Genomic DNA, 14,191 nt, shown 5'->3' with positions numbered 1-14,191 from the left:
ACAAAGACCTCCCTTGAGCACCTAGCATTTACTCTGAGGGCCTGGTGTGGACACACCCATGGACGCATCAGACAGCTGCCTGCACCTCCTGAGAGACCAGGAATTTAATTTAGAGAGAGCCTGCCTTGGTTCAATGAGATGGGTTTGCAGAACCACCATGGTACATTAACTCCCCTCATAGATCTTAGAATTTGTGCCCAGGTTATCCTGCAGACCAGGTCAGGGATAAGCCGGTGAATTTTTGTTAAAGAGTTTCTAAGAGGTCTGGGGTGGGGCACGGCCATTCTCCCATGGCTGCTGAAGTTCCCAGCGAGCTCCTACCAGGCAAAACACTACCTGTGAAGGAGAAATGGGACCTCCTGAGCTATCAGCATCCTTAATTAGCATCGACTTTAGAACCTAAGTCAGAATTCATATTGCTGTTTTCGACTTAATAGGATAGTCCTTCAGAGTAAAGGAGAAAGGAGTCTTCAAATTTTAGAGAAATCTTTGTGTGTGCTTTGCAGGGGTCCTTTCAATGAATCATTATAGTGTTAATCATTACAGTCGCTTTTATCCCATCTTAAATACTAATGTAATTATCTTAAACTCTATTACCTTGTTTCAACAAGTCTCATTTTCCTCCATCAAAAGCATTAGCATCCACATGTAAATGGTAATATGTTTCATTTCCAGATTTTTTAGTTTTAGAAGTAAACATTCCCCACACACTGAACCCAGGGTCAGTTAACTGTTTCATATGGAAACATAGAGTCTTAAGTAAATACCGCCATTGCCCTCCCCCCAACAAAACAAAAAACAAAACAAAAACAGACAAACAAAAACACAAAAAAAAACAAAAATAAGCTCGGTCTATTACTGGGAATTAACCCTTACCTGCTAAACAGAATCCTAGAACATTGCATCTTCATATTACACTGCCTTGTTTTTAGTGTCTAGAAATCCCCCAGGCTCGCCAATAGGACAGGATATTTAAATGGCTCGATTCTCACTTCAGGTTTGAGGGAAGGCAGGAAGGCTGAGTTAGGAGCCATTATCTCCACAGCCTGAGTGAATGCCAGCTCACTGGGCAGGGCTTGAAGAAATGATGTCCAAAACCAAACAGCCCAACTCAACCCTTACTTTAACTCAATCTGTTCTTTCACTCAATCCATACTCTGAAGACATTTAGAAAGTCGAGGATTCTCATGGACATGGACAAAGGTGTGGTGGTGGCGGAAGGAAGAGGGGGATGGGTAGAGGTGGAAAAGGGCATAGAGGGGATAAATGGTGATAAAAATTTTAAATTAATTAAAAGAAATCAGAGGAGTCAAGAAATGGACAATTTGGGATAGGGTTTCTTTGGTGAGAGTTTTTGGTGTGTTGCACCATTTTCTCACTGTTCCCTTACTTCTCCATTAGTACGAGTTTTAGGGGAAATGCTGGAGAAGGTTTAACTTTGAGTGACATGGAGGGGGGGGGGTTGCTTATTAAGAGACCTTTTTTATAATTAGACGTCACTGAAGCTGTGGGACTGCTTTGACATTTCGCAGAAACAGCGGGCCTGCCTAGCAGAGTTTTAGGGACCCTAGAAGGAAAAATGCTGCTTTTCCTTGCGCTCCACTGAGTTGTGCTCTTTAGGGTAATTGTCCTACAAAGTAACCTTTTGTGAAGTCAGTACACCTGCTCCTTTACCCAAGGCTAAGAAGAACTGATACCTGGACATGAACCCATTTCCACGGTTGACTTTCTGCACAAAAGAAACTGGAAACTGGTAAAAACATCATCCTGGATGGAAAGATGACAACTCTTCACTGCATCTTGTGTGTCTTTTTGTCTTCATCACTTTTGAAGATACCAAAAGACTCAGCTGAGAGGATGTACCCAATGGTGGCTTTATAACGAGTTTGCCCTCCACTTAGTCCTTTTGTCTCACAGGTAGTGCATATATCAAAGGGTAAAAATAATTATAACTCTGAGTGCAACCAGAGAACAGGAGGAAAAGAATCTCCCAAGTGTCCAGGCAAACATATTATGTGCCAAAGGTCTGTGCTGACTGAAGGCCACAGCTTTTACATCTAAGAGCACCATTAGCATAATTGGCTTGTGGATCAGACGGAGGCCATTAGCTTTAAATTCTTCGCTGAGGACTAAAATGTCTAACTAATATCCCTTTTATTCTACATTACCTTTCACTTGTTCATGTAAATTATCTTCCTCTCCTGGACATAGGGGAAAAATATCTTCATCCATAAGAAACCTCTTGTGTGAATTCTGTTGTGGCTGCTAATCTATGGAAGAAGAGGAATTGATTTCCTCTACCGCACATGGCTGTCCCTTCACACCAAAGAGCAGCAGCGTGTCCTCAGTGGGTGCAACAAGAGCCACTTCCCAACCTATTTCACTTCCATCCCAGCAGCATCCCTGGACTAGGGTCGCTACAGCTGGAGACCACTGATTGGCCCAGCTACTCTGGTCCATGGAGTTACTATCCACCCACCTGACCCAGGTGAGAAATCACCACGGTGAGCAGAAGGTGAAGAAGAAACTAAGCTGAGAGGGCTTGCTGTTTGTCTATGGCCACTATACTGTGAATAAGCACCTGAGCTCACAACGCCCTGAATCAAAGCTGCCTCTTCCCACCGCGGGCATTCACACATTCACAGCTACAAAGCTTCTGAGCTGAGTACCCACCCTGAGGCATGCCTGTTTTATTTTCACCACTAACACCCTGTTTAGAGACAAGAAGATTTTATATTTTGGGTATTGTTAATTAACCAAAACTCCATGAAAAAGGAAAAGGCTTCCTTTGATGGAAAGCAGGATTTCAGGTGCAGATTCAGATGCTTGGGGACTCTGCCATCTGCTGGCTTACCTGTGGGATATGTAGCATCTCCCTGGCTTTCAGGATTGGGATGTTCTGACATTTTCATTGTTCAGCTGGATTTACAAAGTTTGAATTTTTAAACACTGCAACTTAAAAGGAAACACTCAATTCATTGCTAGAAATGAATCTTTTTTTAAAAAAAGAGAGCAGATTTAGATCTAGAGAAAAGTTGTGAATGTAAGTACAGGGAGTCCCTGCTTACTCACGTCCAGTTTCCCCCATTGTTTGCATCTTACATGAGTGTAATGCATTTATCACATGGACAATATCGATGCATTATTATTAACTAAAGTAGAAATGGATCTTTAAGAATAGCAAATGCTGCTGACTCTGGTTACCTGCACAAATGTAGGTGATGGACCACAGGTGGGTGATGGCAGTCACTGACATCCCTACCCGGCACTGTGACACCTGCTTTACATACATTATCCCAGGCAATTCTTGCAGCAACCAATGAAATAGGTATTACAGTGTCCTCCCGTTTTACCAATCAAGCAAATAAAACTCTGAGTGATGCCGGGACCAGTTTAGCTCAGTGGATAGAGCGTCGGCCTGTGAACTGAAAGGTCCCAGGTTCGATTCCGGTCAAGGGCATGTACCTTGGTTGTGGGCACATCCCCAGTAGGGGGTGTGCAAGAGGCAGCTGATTGATGATTCTCTCTCATCAATGTTTCCAACTCTCTATCCCTCTCTCTTCCATTCTGTAAAAAATCAATAAAATGTATTTGAAAAACAAACAAACAAACAAACAAAAAAACAAACAAAAAAAAAACTCTGAGTGATGCTGACCCTAACATTGAGAGCTGTGTGATCTTGGGAAAACTGCATTCAAATAACCACTCATAAATGTATTGCAAGGTTTTAATCAATGAATACATGGAAAACATTTAGAAGAGTCCATGGCACATATTAAACAGAAAATAATAACCAGGTCTAGCTAAAGACAGAGTATACTTCTTAAGCCACTATAATATACTAAGGATAGTTCCTGAAACACTGTGGAACAGCCTACTTACTTCACATAAACTCTTTTCTCTTATGGTGTCTATTCTCCTACTCTGTTGTATTAGGTCTCCCTCTCTTTCTCATTATCATCACCCCACCCCCCACTTTTCCTATGAAATCCTAATACCAAAGATATAATGTTACAGCTTTTTTTTATACCAAGGTCCTTTGGAGGCCACAGATGATCGTAATATCTGGGTGTTTTTGTTGTTGTTGTTGTTGTTCTTTTTTTGGGGGGGTGCCCTTCAAGACCATTTTTATCCATTTAGGGCTGATAATCATTCCCATTGAGAATACTGCAGGCTTATCACACCATTCACCCTTCCTCTTAATAACCCATAGAAGTGCTGCTTGCCAACCACACTCACCAAGATAGAAATATGTAAATGTGGACTTCCTGTGCCTGTAACCATTACCCAGCTCTGAAACTCACAAGTACTCAAACTCACATCCCTCTGAATCACCTTCATTCTCCTCATAAAGCCTTATCTTTTCTCTAAATGATTTCCTTAGGCTCAATTATGCTCCATTTTTTCTTACAATAAAGTCTTCCTTATACATATCACAGTGCCCCTGATTCAAAAGCTCAGAGCCAGCAGGTGTGGCTCAGTGGTTGAGCATCAGACTATGAACCAGGAGGTCACAGTTCAATTTCCAGTCAGGTCACATGCCTGGGTAATGAGCTCTATCCTCAGTAGGGGGCCGCAGGAGGCCGCCAATCAATGATTGTCTCTCATCACTGATGTTTCTGTCTCTCCCTTCCTCTCTGAAATTAATAAAAAAAGCTTTTTATTTTTTAAAAAGCTCAGATATTATAAAGATCCCTCTTACTCTTGTGGACTGTCACATCTGAGTTTGAACCCTATCTCCTTCAGTTGCTCTCTATAACCTTGTCTGTCTGTCTATCTATCTATCTATCTATCTATCTATCTATCTATCTATCTACCTACCTACCTACCTACCATCTTTCTATCTATCAATAAAAGGCTAATATGCTAAGTGTCCCTCTGCCTGTTTGGCACACTGACCACCAGGGGGTAGACGCTCAATGTAGGAGCTGCTGAGCTGCAGTGACTTGGCAGCGATGGTTCTCATTGATGCACCCCGAAACTATAGAGAAGGGAGCCTGATTCCTCAAAGGGCCTTGCAATTCCACCTTCTGCCATGGGTTGGGTTGCAGTGTTGGCCCCGAATCTGGCTTACTGCACACTTCCTTTTGAGTTCCACACTCTGTACTACAGCAACATTGCAGAGTGCCCTCTCACATTCCAGGACTCCTTGGGGAATGTTGAAGAGCCAGTTTTGGCCTGGTCCTCACAGGCCAGGCTGAGGGACCCCATCTGCCAGAGGGACCTTGCTCTCTCCGCTTGGGTGCCACTCTAGGTGCAGCTGGCTGGGGAGGGACTGCAGGAGATTGACTCCAGGGCATGTCTGGCCCATCCTACCCAGTCCTGCCCTGCCAGCCAGCCACCTTTTAACTAATTTATTTTCTATGTGCATGAATCCATGCACCGGGTCACTTGTATGTAAAATAAAAAATCTCTCAGATTCTGTATTTGTATGTCTATAACACATTCTCATACAATTTTAGAGGTGAAAAATAACATAAAACATCTAGAATTGACCCTAGCATGTAGTAGGTAAGGAAGAGTATCAGAGGGGATCTATTTCCTGCCTCTCTACCATGTCATTCTATGAGCTTTTCTAATTTAATTGTTCAATCTATTGAAAAGTTCATACTATTGGACATTAAATCATTTAATGGGGAAAAATAAATGTTTGCATTTTTCACAATGAAAAATAAAAAAAAATATTGTGACTTACATTTTAGTGGAGGGATATTTCCAGTAAACTGATAAATATACAACATACCAAGTGATGACATGTACTATGAAAAAAATGAAGTAGGTAGAGACCTAGGATATGGGGAGAATACTCATTTGTCTGAGGTGACTAGGGCCTATCTGAAAAAAACAAACAAACAACTTTTATAAGAGATTTGAATACAAATGAGAAAATGAGACACACAATTTTCTAGTATAAATGTCCTTAAGTGTATCCTTCCCTCCCTTACCCCCTTATCTCTCTCTCAAGTTGCCTCTAATGTCAATTTGATCCTATGTCAATCAAGGTCCTCAGCTCAGTCATGAAATCAAATGTTGGGCATCTCAGTCTAAAGCACTGACCCACACAGCATCCAAGCCACATGCTGGCCCATTAATTAACCTCTGCTTATGCGTTTAGTTCAATATACAGTCAGCCAACATTTTCTTTCTATAAGAATTCAGTGAGAGATTCTGCAAGTATTTGGCTGAATCCCAAGTATTTTTGTCTACCACAACTCCCTGGTGGCTAGTCCATCTAGGGATCTCATATAAAGGAAAGGATCATGAGATCTATGGAGCCAATAGGCAGAGAAGCTGTGAATGTCATACAGATGTCAGGTGGTGGTTGAAGGGTCACTTCTCATGTCCCTGGGAGTCCATGGGTCCATATTTGCTTCCAGTGTATTCTGTAATTCAGGTCATTTACTAAATCGAGGTGATTTTTTTTCTTTCTTTCCAGTTTCAACTAAAGTGCCAGCTAAATCAAACAAGCTTAGCACTTCAAAGGTTTTTCATTTATAGGCATCAAATCAACATACTTCAATTTAAACTGCACCCTGATGCCATGAAAATTTAACTTTGAAAGCATTGATTATTTTAAATAATGTTTGGTATTAAAGAAGTTATAAAGTCAATAATTTTAACTGCACAATACACAGAGAAGTTATTTTAGAAATATATTACTGTTCTATGAAAACACACACATATACACACACTCACACACACACCGATATTTCCTAAAGGAAAATGCCAGCTCTACCCACACTCATTAGGATGACCTACTTTTGACATGTGGTTACAATTTATTCTACCACTTACTGGTGATATAGTTAGTTATCCAAGTCCAAAATGGGGGAAAAAATGTATTCACTTAAAAGGTTTTCTGAACTTAACTTTAAATGCCATGTCCTACATATAAGAAGGCAAGACCCCTTTTATGACAAAGGAAAGGAACAGCAGTATGAACCCCATATTTCTATGGTTGCTGACCAAGCTTGCCTTCATGGATTTACACTTTAGGGCTTGATGCATTGAGAAAAATGATAAATGATAATGGGATGACATTAAGGCATAATTGCTGAACTAGTTCTTTGGCATCTGCTGCAGTGAAGGTAAATTTAATGATAAATTGCATGCATTTGGGTTTTTTTCAGTACAATAAGTTATGTCTTAAAATCAACCATAGTTTTTGCTGATAAACTGAAACAATATTCTAGTAATTAAAAATATGATTTAAGATTCTGTTATTGTTAGATATTCCAAAAATTCCTTAAATTACTTCTTGTGGAAAGCATACATTTTCTTCAGTGAAATATGCTCATTTGTTTTTGTATCACTTTTAGAAAAATGTCTATTCTCTGAAGCTCCTTATTGTCTCTTTTCATTTCCTCCATCTCTGCTTTTTAAAAAAATATATATTTTATTGATTTTTTACAGAGAGAAAAGGAGAGGGATAGAGAGCTAGAAACATGGATGAGAGAGAAACACCAATCAGCTGCCTTCTGCACACTCCCCACTGGGTATGTGCCCGCAACCAAGGTACATGCCCTTGACCAGAATCGAACCTGGGACCCTTGAGTCTTCAGGCCAACGCTCTATCCACTGAGCCAAACCAGTCAGGGCTCCCCAATCTCTACTTTATGGCCTATATATATTTGCAGTTAAAGCTACTTGTAGTTTTATATTACACCACTCTATTTCATTCTTCTTCATTCTGAATTCCTTATTTCTTGTTTTTCATAATATGCTTTCCTTCTTTACATGTCAGGGGAACTGTATTTTCAGGGTTTAGTTATAATGTCTTTTATGACATCTAGTCCCCGCTACCACCAATCAGGTGTGACCACTCTTCCTCCTGTTAAAACTTTGTCTCATGCACACTTCCATTCTTATACAGGGTGGGGCGAAATAGGTTTACAGTTGGAGTTCATAAAACATAGAGTTTATTCTTGTGTAATTATTTTTAAATATTATATTGTTTTCCATATGAACAACTGTTGACCTACTTTTGCCTACCCTGTACTTATCAAATTGGATTATAACTAACTTTCCTTACATGAGTATTTACCTCCTTAAATTAAGAAATCTTTGAAAGCAGAAACTAAGACTCTTTGTTATCTCTATCTGCAACATTTAATACATTGCGTATTGAAATATATTTTCTGCATGAATAAAAAGAATCCAAATGAACATTCAACACTTTGTTCACTTTCCATGCCCATTAGTGCTTTCTCTTAACATGAAAAGCCTACTAAATAAGATCCAGAAAAGTTCAAGCAAGATACCAAGAAAGTGGGCTTTCAGGAATGCCCAAGATCATCAAGTTCGCAGCAGTTGCAGAAGTTAATTTCCTTGACATGTTTTGATTAGTAGGACTTTAACGTAACTTCTGGAAATTAAGATGAACTGAACAGCACCTCGTTTGCTGTTCTTTCACATGTGTAACAACTTAACTAACTCTTCCCATGTTCATTCTAGATGCCTTCAGGGACAATTTGACTGCCACAAATGAGAATGAGAAGAAAGCATTCCCTAAGTAACAATGTTATCCTATATAATAAAGATGTAATATGCAAATGGCCATTACGCCATGAAGCGTAAGGACCGACCACATAACAACCAGATCACGGATCAGCAGGAAGGTGGGGCAGCAAACCACAAGTGGGCTTCGGAGAGCTACAGGAAGAGGCAGGACAGAAAGCTATGAGGGGGGCGGGGGACCTACAGGAGGGCAGGGAGCTACTGGAGGGCAGCAGCGAACTACTGGCCAGTTACTGGTGCACAGATTTGTGTGCAGGGCTACTAGTAATAAAATAAAGTTAGAAACTTAATCCAAGTAGGACCAATATTTTTGGAACTTTCCAAATGGTGATGAAGTTTGTAAATATTTTTCTGCTAGTATTGATACACATGCTTTAAAAGCACATTCAATTTTTACCAGAAGATTGGGTTACACTTACTGAACACTGTAGTGCTTTAGCCTTCTGAAGGAGATGGGAGTAACTGCTGGCATAGGTATATATTTGTGGGGCAATTAGATCCACGATCCTTTAAAAACAGCTTTAAGTACTTGTAAAGATTTAATCCTCATTTAATACAATGAATGGGACATTATAGTTATGATGCTTTAAAATTAATATGTCAAGCAGGTCACTGTTAGAATAATACATATGGTCAGTGAATTGCATTTTATATGGATGCCACTTAGGAATATTTTATGTGAAACTCCAGATTGGGTTCCAATTAGGTGAGACATTTTCTTGTCAAAGAAAACAAAATATTTCATAGTATTTTCACTCAATAATTTTATTTTATATATATTAGCACTTTGCTTTTAAAATACATTATTTATTATGAATTTTGTGTTCCTAAAGTTAACATTGGTAGAGAGGAAAGAAGCAAATAATTCATTGAATGATCCTTTATTTCTTATTTGAATTGAGAAAACAAGTTTAAATGTCTGCTTACTCTCCTATTTTATATCAAAAAAATTAAGAACTCTTTATTGGCAGATAAAGAAACCATCTTTTTGAGAATGTCCATGTAATACAGGCTTATGTAGACACCGAAATGATGTTTCAAAATCAGTTGGTGCTTATGCCACAGTGAAATATAAACATCTTTTTTGAGATCAAAATAATAAAAGCAGGCCTGGGCAGCATGTGCTTTGTTTCCTTACTTCAGATATTCCCCAGTGATAACCACAGGTTTTCAAGGGGCATGTATTTGCTTTCAGTGCATCTGTACTAGAAGGAAGGAGACCTCCAGCTTTCTAACACACTGCATTTCTGATCATTCTTCCCATCCACTTGCAAATGTGAATTGTCACCCCTGATTTATGTTCATTAATCAAAATGGCAAATGCATGTGGAGTGCAGAATCAGGGTCCAGGCTGTTGTCTGAAAATGTGATCAATCATCACTGATTGGCATTTTGAGTTAAATGATATAAGAATGTGGAAAACAGATGCTTGCTGAGGATGAGGGAAAGGAAGTTAGGGCCAAGAGGTTAGCATTTTAATTGGCAAGATGTAAAATGTTTACAATAGAAAAGACTAAATAAAGTCTGAGTTTTGTAAGAAAACAATTATGCAAAATGCAAAGAAAAGTGATGTAAAAAGGCATGCATTTATGTAAAAGATATCTTTAAAACAATGCCATGGATACTTAAATATGCTCTCTGCAGTAGTGAAAATAAGGCCATGAAAATAGGACTTGACCCACATCTTATATTCCTAAGGGACAGTAGCTAAGTATAATGATAATCAGTTCTTCATAAAACAATAAACTTAGAAAGTATTTAATGTATCCTGTCTCTATGTTCTGCTTATTGGTGAAGGTGGGTGGTAGGGTAAATTTGTTAAATGAATCTCTTTAAAAAAAAATCTACATATAGTCATTGAAGAACAAATAGCTATTTTATTATAATCTGATGAGATGAGAATGTACCTTATTCCTTGGGATATAAATAATATAAAACACAGGAGCAAACATGATATTAAAGCACATTTTAAAGCCAAATAAGATTATTATAGTTCTAGAAAACTAGATATGATTCTATAAAGACTTCATCTAAGGATTTCTCAAATAATCCTACGTAATAAAAGAGTAATATGCAAATTAACCATCACTCCACTATATCCACCAGCCAATCAGAGAAAGTATGAAAATTAACCCCAACCAAGATGGCTGCAGCCACAGAGAACAGGAGAAAGGCTTGGGTTTGCCCAGCAATAGAGGAGGCCAAGCTTTCCACACACCCTGGCCAGCCTAGGACTTCTAGGCTACAAAGTTTCAATTGAAGAAGATAAATAAATTCCAGATACCAGGGCCTCTGCTTGAGTTGCCAGGAGGCATGGCTGGCCTGCAAACTACCACAGGCTCCTCGCTCAGACCATCCCATACCCCAAGGGAACCCCCACCCTGATCCAGGACACCCTTCAGGGCGAACGAGCTGGCCCTCACCCATGCACCAGGCTTCTATCCTATCTAATAAAAGAGTAATATGCAGATTGACCATCACTCCAACACACAAGATGACTGCCCCCATGTGGTTAAAGATCCTGCCCCTATGTGGACACAAAATGGACACCACAAGATGGCCAGCAGGGAAGATCAGTTGGGAGGGACCAGGCCTGCAAGGGAGGGCAGTTAGAGGCAATCAACCCTGCAGGGAAGGGCAGTTAGGAGTGACCAGGCCAGGAGAGGAGGGAAGTTGCGGGTAAACAGGCTGGCAGGGGAGCAGTTAGACATCAATAAGGCTGGCATGGGTGTGGTTCGGGGGTGATCAGGTTGGAAGGCAGAAGTGGTTAGGGGCAATCAGGAAGGCAGGCAGGCGAACAGTTGGGAGCCAGTAGTCCTGGATTGTGAGAGGGATGTCTGATTTCTTGTTTAGAACTGATCCCAGTGGACATCCCTTGAGGGGTCCCAGATTGGAGAGGATGCAGGCTGGGATGAGGAACAACACCCCCCCCCCCCCCACTCTGTGCATGAATTTTGTACAACGGGCCTCTAGTTATAATAATAATTTCATAATTTATCCTGCAATAATTAACAAGGTTCTCATCTTTTAATAATTGATTTTATTATTCTGTTATTATTTTAAATACAAAGTTGTCACATAATCTAAAAATAAATATAAGACATACTATAGGAAAAAGCTCTTCTCATTCAAAACATTACTCCCCAACTGCTTATATTGAGATTTTATACTCTCAATATAGTACCCATGCAAGAAATATTTTGAGATTTCTGATTCACTGAACCATTGAATAAAGAAATGAATGAGTTTTGTATGAAATCTGTATCATAATTTCCACTTGGATGAATCTCTATTCTATATTATTAGGATATAAAACATTAAGAAATAATTACTACAAAAGTGAATAAATTTGTTATGAAGTTAATCAATTAGTTTAGAATGATGGGTTCTTAAACTGCAATGATGGCAAGATAAAAGCAAATGAAAAGAGCCCTAACCTGTTTGGCTCAGTGGATAGAGTATTGGCCTGCAGACCAAAGGGTCCCAGGTTTGATTCCAGTCAAGTGCATGTACCTTGCTTGTAGGCATATCCCCAGTAGGGAGTGTGCAGGAGGCAGCTGATCAATGTTTCTGTTTCATAGATGTTCCTGACTCTCTATCTCTTTCTCTTTCTTTCTATAAAAAATCAATAAAATATATATTTTTTAAAAAGCAAATGAAAAGATTCTAACCTTGTATCTTCATTGAAAACAAGCAGCAGTTTTTAGAAAATCCAAAATTCTAGGTCAACTTGTATGCATAAGCCATGGACACTGACAATAATAGTATGGTGAAGGCCTGGGGGTAGATGCAGGGTGACTGGGTGGAGATGGTCAATGGGGGATAAACTGGGGACATCTGTAATACTTTCAACAATAAAAATTCCAGGACAAAATTTCTTTGAAAATTTGAAGAAATAACCTATTTTTAGGCAAGCCATTTAAATGTTTTTTACAATTAAATTGAAGAATTAGACTATCTTTAACCCATACCAGCTGCAAAATTTATCGAGTCTAAATTTCGATAAATCATTTAAATTACAAACAGGTTATATAATTGAAAATCTAATTTTAAACACACACATGTGCACACAAACAATAGTTATGATCCAAAAATGAACCTGGATTAATGTTAACTGAGCAGCAGGCACTCTTCCAGCTATGAGCTAATTTAATTTATAACAATCTTGGGATGGAGAAATAATTATCACTACTTTAGAGATAAATAACTGACTCACCCATAGCTATTAAATGAGCAAAACTTGAAACCTGGATTCAATCCAGGTCTGTATAGATATCTAACTCCACTCTGCAACAATATTCAACTACAAGTTATGAAACACACACACACATAAAACACCCAGAGAGAAAGAAGGGGAGGGAAGAGAGCATGGGGTATTTAACTTTCAAGAAATTTTACAGCAATGTTGCATGTGCATGTGCATATGTGAGTGTGTGTGTGTGTGTGTGTGTGTGTGTGTGTGTGTAACAGAATGCTTACTATAGTTCAAAACTTAATGTTGAATGATAACTTTGCCAAGGATAACCCATGGGCTTAGGCAAAACAAGTATTTCAGAGGTGAGGGGTTGGTGGGGGGTTGGAAGAGATTAGCTAAAGAACATATATGCATATCCCACAGACACAGAAAACAATGCGGTGGGGGCTGGGTGGAGAGGGGCAAATGAAGTAAAACGGGAGACATCTGTCATAGTGTTAACAATAAAACTAAAAAAAAAAAGTCTTTATTATTACATCCTTAACCCTCTAATATTGGGCTTTATTTAAAATTTGACCATGCATCTTTCTTTGGAATCCTCTGGGGGAAAAAACAACAACAGTGGGACATGGATGCCCTGGTTCCTATCTGGCCAGCATGGCTCAGTGATTGAGTGTCAACCTATAAAGCAGGAGGTCATACTTCAATTCCCTGGCAGGGTACATAGCTAGGTTGTGGGCTCAATCTACAATGTGTGGTGTGCAGGATGCAGCTGATCAATGATTCTCTCTCATCATTGGTATTTCTCTCTCTCCCTCTCCCTTCCTCTCTGAAAAAAAAAAAAAAAGAAAAAAAAAAATATATATATATATATATATTTTTTTTTTCCAGAGACCTTGGACACAACACATTGTGATATCACACAGAGCAACAGATACTGGCCTCACACATAAGGTTTGTTTTACAATAGCAAGGTTCTCCAATGCTAAAATAAACTGAAAACGCATTTTTAAGGAAAAGTCTATTTTAAATCATTTGTTCTATTTAGATCAGAGGTGGTTTAGACCGCCTTTTTTCCCTCTTGAGAAAAAGATTTTCATAAAACCAATTAGCCCTTCTCTAATTGGGAATGCGTCAGAAGCTGTGTAATGCACACGCTGGTAAGGGAAGTTCTGCTGGAATCAATTATGATGGGTGGAAAAGAGCTATCTGCTTCCTGTGAATTGCATAACATCCGGCTTAAATAAGCATCAACATTAATAAGGCGCCCTTAAGTTTCCATAGAGCTTTCTCTGGGGAGAATATGTTACTGTCAGTCAGCTGCCAAATGCTTATAGAATGATTAATGAATCATATATAGATGATTGGCAGCAAAATTCTACTTTAGAGGATGCGTCAATCATTTTTATAGCTGCTTTCCATTTTCATGGACAAGAGCAATACCAGTCTTAGCTTTAGAACCATTATAACCCCAAGTAG

General features: G+C 39.2%; 1 protein-coding gene across 1 annotated transcript in view; it reads right to left on the bottom strand.

The window, feature by feature from the left end:
* Window positions 1–14,191, bottom strand: part of PDZRN4 (PDZ domain containing ring finger 4) — a 338,913-nt gene that overhangs the window by 254,969 nt on the left and 69,753 nt on the right.

This window comes from Pipistrellus kuhlii, unplaced genomic scaffold, assembly GCF_014108245.1.
Source record: "Pipistrellus kuhlii isolate mPipKuh1 unplaced genomic scaffold, mPipKuh1.p scaffold_m20_p_3, whole genome shotgun sequence".
Taxonomy (NCBI): Eukaryota; Metazoa; Chordata; class Mammalia; order Chiroptera; family Vespertilionidae; genus Pipistrellus; species Pipistrellus kuhlii.
Note: the sequence above shows the minus strand (reverse complement) of the source record. Positions and strands in the feature narration are given on the sequence as shown.